The following is a 12,147-nucleotide window of genomic DNA, read 5'->3' on the forward strand; positions in this document are numbered from 1 at the left end:
CTTATGTGCTTGCTTCCTTTTCGCAGAGTTTAACTAATAATTTCTTTTCTGGTTTGATGCTACTTCTAATCACTGAAACAGGTACAAGAAGAGTCCTTAAGGATAGAGGGCGAACGATGGAAATAACTGCCTGAGGAGAAAACTAACCAAATTAACTGTTTCAGAACAGCGTCTCCGTGACGGGCGATAAAACATCTTTCACATATCACGGCCAAATGTGATTGGCGAACACGTTTCTAGGAAGTGTAGCCTTAAATTGGAGTTACATCTTAGTCAGCAAACTGCTGTTATAAACTACTTGGTGTGCTTGATAGCTCCAAAACATCGAAAGTATTTCTTTTTAGCTGGTTTTGTGCGGACATGAGAGTTTTTCTCCACTTGTTCCTTGTCTCTGTGGTGCTTCCCCTCAGACAATTTCAGTCCTGCCCAGATAGTATGTATTAAAGCTTGCATTTGTTGATAAGAAACCTTTATGTTTCTGTTCTTCATTTTCCAGCTAAGCAATATACCAAAAACAAAAAGGAAACGCAAATTTTCGAGGACTGAAAGTCTCGTGCATAGAGGCCTCACTAACAAAATGGCTAGTGAAACTCGTCGTCCATTTTAATACGCTGGTATCTTTTGTTCATTCAAAATTATTTTAGATCCTTTTTCACAATATGTGAAAGTGTGTTTGCAAAGTTTTTTAGTTATAACTGAACAATATCCGCAATTACTTAATTGGTCATCTATTTAACAGCTTAGAGCCTCGAATTCTTTTCAGACACTCATTTGAATCCATAAAGTTCTATCGAGGTCACTCAAAATTAATTAATATATATTCGCAAGTTCCTTTTGTTTGTCTGGTGCTTGCACGAACTAAAGTAAGAGCCTAACGTTAGCCTCGCACTTAGGGAAATAAAAATTGATATCTTAACTAGTTGGAAAAATTTTTTTTCTAAATTCGAGAGATTTCCTTCCCTTTTTTGTTGTTTTTACATGCTGCTGTGGAATAAGAATCTCTCTTTGGATACGTGATTATTCGCTGGTGTAATGTTTAGTTGACATCGGAAACATGTTACCGACAGGTGTTAAATATATACCAAAACGACTTTCTAGTAATTTTTGGAACTCGGCATTCGAGGAAGACTGTTTTCTTCATAGCACCCTTTCTGTGTTATGTATTACGCAATTTTTGGGAGCCCGATGAGTGGGTTTTTTCAAAGCTAATAAAAACGTAGAGAAAGTTGTTGAAATGCAGACAGAGCAATTATGTTTCCAATAATGCAAAAGGAATACTGGCTGCGAATGAGTGGGAACATCAAAACTTCTCACTTGACGGGTGGCTAAAAGATAGATGACATGAATGTCTAAACATGAACATACTGAATTTAGTTATATTTAAAAACTCTTTCTTGGAACATTCTCGCAATTCAATTAAAATCGACGCACAATGAAGGGACAGGATGATTTTAAAGTTCAATGGCGGTTTCTAAAGCTTTTTGAATATTAATTTTCTATGGAAACGTTTTATCTCAAACAAGTTTAATTTATATCGATAATGAGAAAAACAAGTTCTAGCTAAATTAAAGACATTTGTATTGTAGAGGATTTAATGGAAATTATTGCTAAATAAAGACATTTAGAAAATTGTGGGAATATAGACTAAGTAATAACACAAAAACAAAAACAAAATGAAGTAAACAAGTTTTAACCGTAGATAAGCGAAGACTCTGCTCATCTGATGGGATGACCACGAGTTCAGAAAAGATGTTTACCATCATCACGTAGTGACATAAAACAACCCTCCATGTCCTGAGTTTCATAATTCAATAATTGTCAATGCACAATGAAGCGAAAGGAAGATCTATAGCGGTTTCAAAGGTCTTTTCAAAGCCATTCATTTCATATCTAAGAGTTTTGTCCCAAACAAGTTGAATTTTTGTGGCAGATATTATCATATAGACCAGTTTTCAAGAAAAGATGCGGAACATACCAGTTAGGGTATTTTACAGTTCAGTTTGCATGTATCGGTTTGGCAAGGTATGCTTTTCTCTCTTAGGGGGGTCGTCTCGACTTCCCGTCGAAAGAAGGTTCTCTTTTTTCTTTGCCCATGAAAAGTGTTTGGTGGAACATTCAGCTTTCATAGTTTGGTTGTTCTCCAATTCTCCTGTTTTTGTGTCGCCACAAGCTAAAACTGATTTCTGGCCAGACCGCCCGTGTGGACAGCGATCAAAATAAGAGGAGAACCTTTTTTTGGACTTAATTTGCATATCAAAAACTCACTAAATTAGAGGAAAGAATACTTAAAATGCAGGTGCAAGTCGGGCTGAAACAAAAACTCTCAGTGAGAACGACACTTGACAAAAGAGTTTACCTCATTGAAGCCATGATCTCTAAAATTGTGTTCTAAATTTCTTAAGAACTTTGGTCAAAATGCCACAGAGATATCAATTTGAATCTTAAAAAAAAAATAATAAATAAGATTTCTTATGTGCTTGCTTCCTTTTCGCAGAGTTTAACTAATAATTTCTTTTCTGGTTTGATGCTACTTCTAATCACTGAAACAGGTACAAGAAGAGTCCTTAAGGATAGAGGGCGAACGATGGAAATAACTGCCTGAGGAGAAAACTAACCAAATTAACTGTTTCAGAACAGCGTCTCCGTGACGGGCGATAAAACATCTTTCACATATCACGGCCAAATGTGATTGGCGAACACGTTTCTAGGAAGTGTAGCCTTAAATTGGAGTTACATCTTAGTCAACAAATTGCTGTTATAAACTACTTGGTGTGCTCAATAGCTCCAAAACATCCAAAGTATTCCTTTTTGGCTGGTTTTGTGCGGACATGAGAGTTTTTCTCCACTTGTTCCTTGTCTCTGTGGTGCTTCCCCTCAGACAATTTCAGTCCTGCCCAGATGGTATGTATTGAAGCTTGCATTTGTTGATAAGAAACCTTTATTTTTCTGCTCTTCATTTTCCAGCTAAGCATAATACCAAAAACAAAAAGGAAACGCAAATTTTTAAAGACTGAAAGTCTCGTGCATAGAGGCCTCACTAACAAAATGGCTAGTGAAACTCGTCGTCCATTTTAGTACGCTGGTATCTTTTGTTCATTCAAAATTATTTTAGATCCTTTTTCACAACATATGAAAGTGTGTTTGCAAAGTTTTTTAGTTATAACTGAACAATATCCGCAATTACTTAATTGGTCATCTATTTTACAGCTTATAGCCTCGAATTCTTTTCAGACACTTATTTGAATCCATAAAGTTCTATCAAGGTTACTTAAAATTAATGACTATATTTTCGCAAATCTCTTTTGTTTGTCTGGTGCTTGCACGAACTAAAGTAAGAGCCTAACGTTAGCCTCGCACTTAGGGAAATAAAAATTGATATCTTAACTAGTTGGAAAAATTTTTTTCTAAATTCGAAAAATTTCCTTCCCTTTTTTGTTGTTTTTACATGCTGCTGTGGAATAAGAATCTCTCTTTGGATCTGTGATTATTCGCTGGTGTAATATTTAGTTGACATCGGAAACATGTTGCCGACAGGTGTTAAACATATACCAAAACGACTTTCTAGTAATTTTTGGAACTCGGCATTCGAGGAAGACTGTTTTCTTCATAGCACCCTTTCTGTGTTATGTATTACGCAATTTTTGGGAGCCCGATGAGTGGGTTTTTTCAAACCTAATAAAAACGTAGAGAAAGTTGTTGAAATGCAGACAGAGCAATTATGTTTCCAATAATGCAAAAGGAATACTGGCTGCGAATGAGTGGGAAATTTAAAACTTCTCACTTGACGGGTGGCTAAGAGATAGATGACATGGATGTCTAAACATGAACATATTGAATGTAGTTATATTTAACAACTCTTTCTTGGAACATTCTCGCAATTCAATTAAAATCGACGCACAATGAAGGGACAGGACGATTTTAAAGTTCAATGGCGGTTTCTAAGGGTTTTTGAATATTAATTTTCTACGGACACGTTTTATCTCAAACAAGTTTAATTTATATCGATAATGAGAAAAACAAAAAGAAGAAAAACAATATAAAAATCAGAATGTAAAATCAAGAATTTGTTCGTGCTTGGCGCGTGCGTATCGTGAAACGTATGCACGCTGCAGGAAGTCTGCAGAGCACAAGGGGGGCATGAGAGTTGGTTGAGCTGAGGTCATGAGATATTTCAAGACCAAAGCTTTTCCCAAGGAGCGCTAAATCTTATTCTTGGAAGCGGAAAACTAACAAATTTCTCTCGTTTACGACGCCCGCGTAGTACAATCAGCATGCTTAAATAATTTTTACCTCGTGAATTGCGCGCATGCGCAAGAGCGAGTTGTAGATATGATGTAAAGAATGGCAGTCGGTAGCTCGCTCGATTGGTCAATTCCTGTCAACGTTTTTCGAATTTAGGCTTTTAAGTGCATTTGAAAGCATTTGGCGAGTAATAGACAAATGAAATGGCAATCTTTGTTGCTAAGAATAGTGGTGGGGTGAAAAAGAAGCCAATGATAATCTTGAAAGAGTTTAAAACTATACGTTTTTCATCCGTGAATTAAAGTTTTGCCAAATCTCTCAATATACACTTATGTCTCATGCAGCGTATATTTCTTTGGTGGCGTCAATGCTTTGAATGTATATGTACAGGAAAATGATTATTGTGTTCGAAAAAGAAAAAAAAAACCAAAGAAAGGAAATAAAGTGATAGTTACGTATTAAGTTTTAACTAAAAAATGAAGATGAAAGGTAAACATTGCTAAATAGTTTCGTAGGTGTGCCAAATAGGCACGCGGTTTATATTTTAAAAGGAATATGCGAATTTGTGCGTGAGTGGAGAGATCTCAAGTTTCATGGAATCTGTCAATTGGAAGCACGACGAAAATGACCAAGAAACATTTCGGGAAGACATTTTTATTCAAAACAGTTCTTCATTTGCTGATTATAAGCAAAAAACGTACGAATTTCTCTCAAGTACAAAGCCCACGCAGTAAATTTTATCTGATTAGATCGTTGATTACTTGACTTCACGGCCAGAAAATTGCGTAGCGTTCTGTTGAAAATTCTGAAAAACTGTGAATTAAGGCAAAATCTTCTATCAAACTATACTTTATGAACGCGTTGTTTCTCGAACATAATATTTATCGGGCCATGGAATCGTCAAATTGTCGCTAGGCCCTGCTTGAAGTCCGAAAGTTCGGTTTTCAGTCTACGTCCACAATTCGCATCGCTTTAGAGAATCGTGCTGTCGTTGACTCGAGAGCTTATTCAGTCACCTTTAAGACCTTGAAATCCATTATTTTCCAAGGAGAGTATTCTACAGCATTGCTACTTTATATTCTCAGTTCCCCAAGGTCTAACTCGATGGCAAAGGAACGAAAATTCCCACTGGAAAATTTTGAAGGTCGGCCGGGCAGACGCCATATTTTCAAATTTGATCATTTTAGTATGAACACACAGAATAATGACCCTCTAGTACCCCTAAGGCCATGAAAATATATGCGCAAACGACGGATTCTGATTTGTTTATTGATCTCCAAACTATAGAGTAAGTTTGGAGACAAAATTTTGCTTAGTAGGGGAGGTAGGAGGGAAGCGTTCTCGCGCGAACAAATCGCGCGGTTCGGGCGGTTATGCGCAGTTAAGCAAAACGAACTGAATTTACTTTCGCGCTGCGGATTTGATCCAACCTCTCCTTCGTAACAGGGAAGGTTACTATGTTTGTGGCAGTGCCACAAGGCCATCTACAAAATGACTCACTAGACAGCATAAGCATAAAAAGAACGAAAGCATGTGATAATCTTATGCATACATGCTTATTCTTATGTCCGAGCGTCCCATCCAGCGTATAAGCTTTTGTATGTTTATCCCCATGCTTAGTTTTACATAAACTTGAATTCCTTTGTTCTTTTCGGGGGGAATCGGTCGGTCAAAAGATTCTCGGTGCGTAATTTAAAATTGTCAACTGCTTTCTCGTTGTCTGCACCCGCAAATAAAGATTCGAAGTTGTTTTCCGAAACCTCAATTGAGGTGCCGCCACTAAAACTGCTTTGAGTAACAAACAGTTCTGACTCTGAATCGCTCAACATTGCTAGCCTGTTCCCAGCATTCACTACGAACGAGACGACCAACTAATTCGAAATGCGACTTTAAAAAACTAACATATAATGAAAAAGCCGAGAAACCTGTGAATCCCACTAATGCCAGCATGGAGTGTTAAAAAACAAAACAAACATGAACAATAGAGCCATTTTTCTTCAGTGTATTTTTGCATCCCTTGAGGAATCCTCGCACATGTAAAAAATGCCATTTATCGGCCTTCAGCTCGTGGTTATGTGATTTATTCCCCTCGTGCGTTTCCCTCGGGCAACGCACGAGGGAAATAAATCACATAACCACGAGCTGAAGGCCGATAACCCTTACTTACATCGCAAGTAAATACCAAGCTTAATATTGCAACGATAGTTTATCGATAAACAAAACAGCGCCATTTTGAACTTTCTTTCCACAAACCTTTACAGTTAAATCTGGAACAGTGATTGTCTTATACTAACTCCTACCCAGACCATATTTTCTGTCTTTGACGCCTAAATTAATTTTACATCATATTCCTCAAAACGTTCATTTACCAGTCCAACACTTCTTAGAACGATTCATATCCTAGTGTGGAAATCAAACATCACTTTCCATTGACGACATTGTATGGTTTTCCAATTCACAAGTTGGCTCACAGAGCCTTTGATTTGCTAGAATTTATGACGAGAATGTGTAGCTTTGAGTTAAAAATTCTGAAAGATTTTAAGAAAAAAAATAAGTAAATCAACAGTGCTCAAATAATCCTTGTTACGGCCATAACTCGTATCGCGTTTAGAAATTAGATATTTTTAGCCCCAAAGCTATTTTCGTTTAGGCGAGGAAAATGTGATTTGAAAAAATGTACGCAAGTTGAAAGTTCATAATTGAAACTTCTTGCCTCTTTTATCTTTGAACATTAATGGCAAGTATTTAGTTTACTGAAGACAAATTTTCTTTGGAATTTGGGCTCGTCAAAGTTACACTTTTTCAATTTTCGGTATCATTTTTAACAACTGTGAAACTATGTGTTTCAGGTGTCCCGCAAAAAGTAATTAGATGAAAAAAAAAATTCTTTGATGAATATAAGAGGTGATCATGAAAATGATTTGCATTCATATAAAAGAAAGAAAAAATACATTTTCTGTCTTTTGGAGGTCATGCGATCCTTTTCTAGAGATCTATTTGGCTCGAAAAAACTAAAGAATTTATATAATTTGATGTTGGCATTTTACTGAGTATGTCATACTTATCAATATAAGTCCCAAGCGCTCGAAAAGCGAGTTTAATTAACAACGGCTGCGACCTTTAGAATTCATGACCCATATCGCTATTTAACATTTAATGATTTCAATTTTTAGATCAATGCCGTATATTAGCATTTCCACCGACTCTGTTCTTTGTGGGAAAACGTCTTGTTAACCACACCGTAAGAAATACTAGTGTGATTGACAGGGACACGTGTGAATATCGTTGCTACCTGGACTATGACTGCGTCAGTGTTAACTTTTATTTTGGAGAAAATGGAGCAGAAGAACACAACTGTGAACTGAATAACTCAACTGCTAAAGAGCATGATAAAGATCTGGTGGAAGCAGCGAACTATGTGTACCATGGAACTAAGGTACATGGACGAGCTGTTAATTGCACCTCTCTCTCTTCTAGCGATTCATGAGAGCAGAGGGGTACTTTCGTCCATTATTTGTTATTCTTAAACAATTTTAGGCAAGTGCTTTTATAAATAAGCAGTTACCAAGAACAAAAATCCTTTGAGTGCCTTGTGGACACCCAACTCTATTAACAAAAGTATGTAATTTGTCAGTTTAGAACCATGCGTCACCGGCCTTGAGTAAACTGGCAATTGATCGCTTTCTTTGTTTTAATAAAGAAAGCACATCCATGCCTCTTACATGATAATTCTCGTAGGCAAAAATAAATGAGTCATTTTAAGGCATTACCGCAAAAGTTTTTATTCAATTGGTTTTTCGAAGCTTGAATATACTACGTTTAAATTTAATCGAAATAATTAAAACCATTTCATGGCTCAGGAGAAGATCACAACGATGGATATAACGATATAGCCGACCTATGACTGGGGTTACTAAGTGCTGTTCTTAGGAACGACACTGTACTCTTTAATTCCTGTCTAAAGACGCCCCTTCCCGATTTGTTTTTTTTTTTTTTTTGTGCGCTCACGTTCTCTGGGCAACTACCTGTGACATCCCATTTTTTTTCTTTTTAAGAACTTTTGCGCTCAATCTCCATGCAAAAACAACGGCACCTGCCACTCGGGATTTACAAGACAACGATTTCGCTGTTTATGTGCGTCTGGATTTACTGGCCACGATTGTGACGTGGGTAAGACTTGAATTGATAGAAATTAATTTTGTATTTAATCGCAACACAGTGGGTGGTTTAAGATTCAAAGTCGGCTGTACTTCTTTCACTTGTTAACAGTGACCTAATGCCGAGGAAAAGGGGTTTAGGGGCGCAATATCCAATTTCTTTTTCTTTTTCTAATTTCTGGGTATTATGTCTTGTTTAGGGTGAACAGGAAGGAGCTGTAACCAGCTCCGTTACTTGTAAAATTCGTTTTCTTTTTTAAAGATCGTCCTGCCTTTTTCAAGTTGCAGCCTCGGGTGCACTCATGTATTATTCTCTAGATATCCCTAGGTGGAGTCTTTTGATATCAATAAGAACTCAAGCCACCTCCATTAGGACCAGTCTATTTCAGGCATTCAGTGGAAAAGTAGAACAATGGATTTGAACTCTCCTATCCAGAACACGATGCTTTGTCGTATCAGCGCGATAAAACCTTTTAGAACTGGGCGAAATTGTTGGAGGCGCGGTGGCCTCATAGTCGGTGCGCTCGACTTCGGATAGAGTGGTCCGGGCTCGAGCCCCGGCCGGAGACATTGTGTCGTGTTCTTTACTCTCACAGTGCCTCTCTTCGCTCAGGTGTTTAATTAAAAATGGCTACTGGCAAATTTAATGCTGGGGGGGGGGGGAGGGGTAACCCTGCGATAGTCTAGCATCCCATCCAAGGGGGAGTAGAAATACTCCTAGTCGCTTCATGTTACAGACACCGAAGTTAAGCACCGGCGTGATGGGCCACTTGGTTGACTGGCCAAATTAATGCACCATAAATGGTAACCTGATATGATTCGGAAGATGATGGTCTAGTAGAATAATTGCTTAATGGATGACTGAATGCTTTTTTATCAACGCTGAAAATCATAAAAACTCTGCACATCATGCACAACAGCTTTAAACGTTTTATTCAATCCTCACGTGTTTTTGAGATAGATTTGATGATCTAGGACTCACCTATCTCACTCGTTTGTTATGGGACTAAGAAGAGCCTGGGCTGCACCTAAGAAATTCTTAACAGCGGCAATTCTTCTAAATCACCACATTTGAGGACCATGTGAGATTGCAACGCGCATGCGCGAGATCAGTGCACGTTAGCTTGTTAGCAAGATTGGTCACGAACGTTCGAATCAGGCGTGAAAAAATGTCAAATATTGAACATATTGAGGATTACGCCTTGAAAACCTCTTTTATAAAGAAGGCAAAGAAGCTCCCTCATGGCGGGAACGAGGTTCCCAGGTCAGAGGGCACTAGTGGTGTAGAAAACACTACTTCAAACGGTTTGTCGGAAAACGCGCCCGAAAATGACATAACACTACAGAGTGAGCTGTCAATAGTTGGCAGTATGCTAACGAATTCTATGCTTACTCTCCAAACAACTTTGACTCAGCAGTTTGAAAAACTGCAAAATACTATTGAAAGAACTTGGTCCACAGAGGAAAATAATCTGTTGGCGAGCTCCGAGGGAGAATACAGGAGTGAGAGTGACAATGAAAATGGCGATGTGACAGAAACCGCTGCAAAACGGTCGAAAAACGTAGATAAAAAATGTGATGTACTCGACGCAATTGCTCAACGCCTCACAAAGACAGAGCCGACCGATGTTGCTGTCAACGAAAAACTTGCTACAATCGTGAACGGACTCATGTTGAAATTGTAAAAACCTCAAGAATCAAAGCTCAAAGGAGAAGGGGAAAAAATCGTCAGACCACAAAACTGCGAAAGTTTGGTCGTCACAAAAGTGGACGAGCTTATTTGGAACAGATTGAGGCCGAACACGAGGTCCTTTGACTCGAGGGTACAAACAGCCCAAGGCATGTTGATCAAAGGTGTCATTGAGGTCATCAAAATGCTCAAAGAAATGCTGGACCTGAAGTCCAAAGCAAATGACGAGTCAGTGAATGATAGTATAGATTATGAGAGCAAACTTAACCAGCTGATCGACAAAGGAATGTCAGCTATAGAAATGCTTAGCAACTATAGAAACTATATAATAACTTAGAAACTATACAATAACTATCGTGTTAGTAGATGTTACTTCTTGAATTTTTGAATGCTGTTCCATCTATGAGATGAAAATGGCAATATACTGATGGCAAGTCATGTGGACACTTCTCTAGCTAGCATTTATTTTACGAAACTCACCGAAGTCGCCTATTTTTTTTTTTTTTTTTTTTTTTTATATCACGGCTGATATACTTTTCAGCGATATACTCTTGTTCGTTTATTCCTTTGTTTGTTTGGTTTTTTGGGCTTTATTGCTTCTATTGATTGCCCCGACATCTCTTTTACTTTCAGATATCGACGAGTGCAGTAACGGAGACCATCTCTGTGACGTCAATGCGAACTGTACCAACACTGACGGTTCCCACAACTGCACCTGCAGGGAAGAATACATCGAAGATGGACAGTCATGCCAAGGTACGAGCGAATAATGAATCAGAAATATGACTTCGATCGCACGCTACATGATAGTAGCCTTAGCATTAAATAAAGCATCGTTAGCAGGAACTACTATCCTATTAAGTGCTACGTGCTGCATTTTAAGCAGCCTTACCCATGCATGTTTATGCAAGGGTTCACCATGATCTACATTTTGCCTGTTTCAGAGCCATTATAGTGGTGGGTTAAAAATAATTGTGACGAAATGTTAGTTTACAATATCTAACTCGTAAAACACAAAAAGGAGAAACCGTTGTTTTATCCTTTGCAATGATTAATAGCATCGCACGACTGAGATTCTTTATCCACTTTAAAGCAACAAAAATGAAAAAAGTGCAAAATATCTTTGTGGTGTCTCAAATATTGACGAATGTAAAGGAAATCACTCTTGTCACCTGAATGCTACCTACGCCAACGGCAACGGATCGTACGTTTGTACTTGTAAGCCCGAATGTACTGGAAATGGACGCAATTGTACAGGTATTTAATGTATTTTGTTGGTGAACCATCACATTCGAGAGAAAAGTAATACCATACGTGCCCAAAGTGTATACTTATCATATCATACTTTTCCAGATAGAAAAGGAAACACATGTGGGCCTGTTGGTGTGGCAGACAACAACACAATTCCAGATGCCAGAATGACAGCAAGCAGTGTGTTTCTTATCAAAGATGATCTTTATGCTTCATACCTCGGCCGACTGAATGAAACCAGGAGACGAGGAGGGTGGTGTCCTAAGACTAAATTTAATAGAACCGACTACCTCCAAGTAGATATGGGTTCAGTGCTGTCTGTTTGTGCTGTGGCTACTCAAGGAGGAGAGGAACTTTTGGAATGGACTACCAGCTATAAACTGCGCCTATCCATTGACGGTTTAACTTGGAACACCTACGAGGAGACGAATAAGACAAAGGTTTGGAAGTACCAGTAAATAAAGCGTTGATTTGATCAACGACTATCAGTAATGGTTATAGGGCAAGGGGAATCCAATTTGGTCTGTGAATAACGTGATTGAGTTACAACATTGTATCATTGCAAGCAAGAGTGTGAATTGTTGTTATTCACGAGTACAGTATGCATATGGTTATTTTACGGTGGGACAGAAAGTCTTGTGACTAGTGAACCAGAAATATTGCACAGTTGGAGAAACAAAATAGCCATCTGTTAAATGCATTAAAAAAGAACCACATGTCTAAAAGGTTTGGAAAGCACAACAATTGACATTTTTAAGTAAAAATCAAAGAGTTTGTGGCGGATACGGATAGTTTGCAAGCAGATAT

General features: G+C 38.1%; 1 pseudogene across 1 annotated transcript in view; it reads left to right on the forward strand.

The window, feature by feature from the left end:
• The first annotated feature begins 2,019 nt into the window (after positions 1-2,019).
• Positions 2,020-12,147, forward strand: part of LOC148739427 (uncharacterized) — a 91,926-nt pseudogene continuing 81,798 nt past the window's right edge. Inside the window, exons 1-3 of the transcript XR_015997360.1 lie at positions 2,020-2,901; positions 7,416-7,678; positions 8,298-8,412. The product of XR_015997360.1 is annotated as an uncharacterized LOC148739427 (transcript). The remainder of the gene's footprint in view (positions 2,902-7,415; positions 7,679-8,297; positions 8,413-12,147) is intronic.

Source organism: Stylophora pistillata, chromosome 2, assembly GCF_964205215.1.
Source record: "Stylophora pistillata chromosome 2, jaStyPist1.2, whole genome shotgun sequence".
In the NCBI taxonomy this organism is placed as follows: domain Eukaryota; kingdom Metazoa; phylum Cnidaria; class Anthozoa; order Scleractinia; family Pocilloporidae; genus Stylophora; species Stylophora pistillata.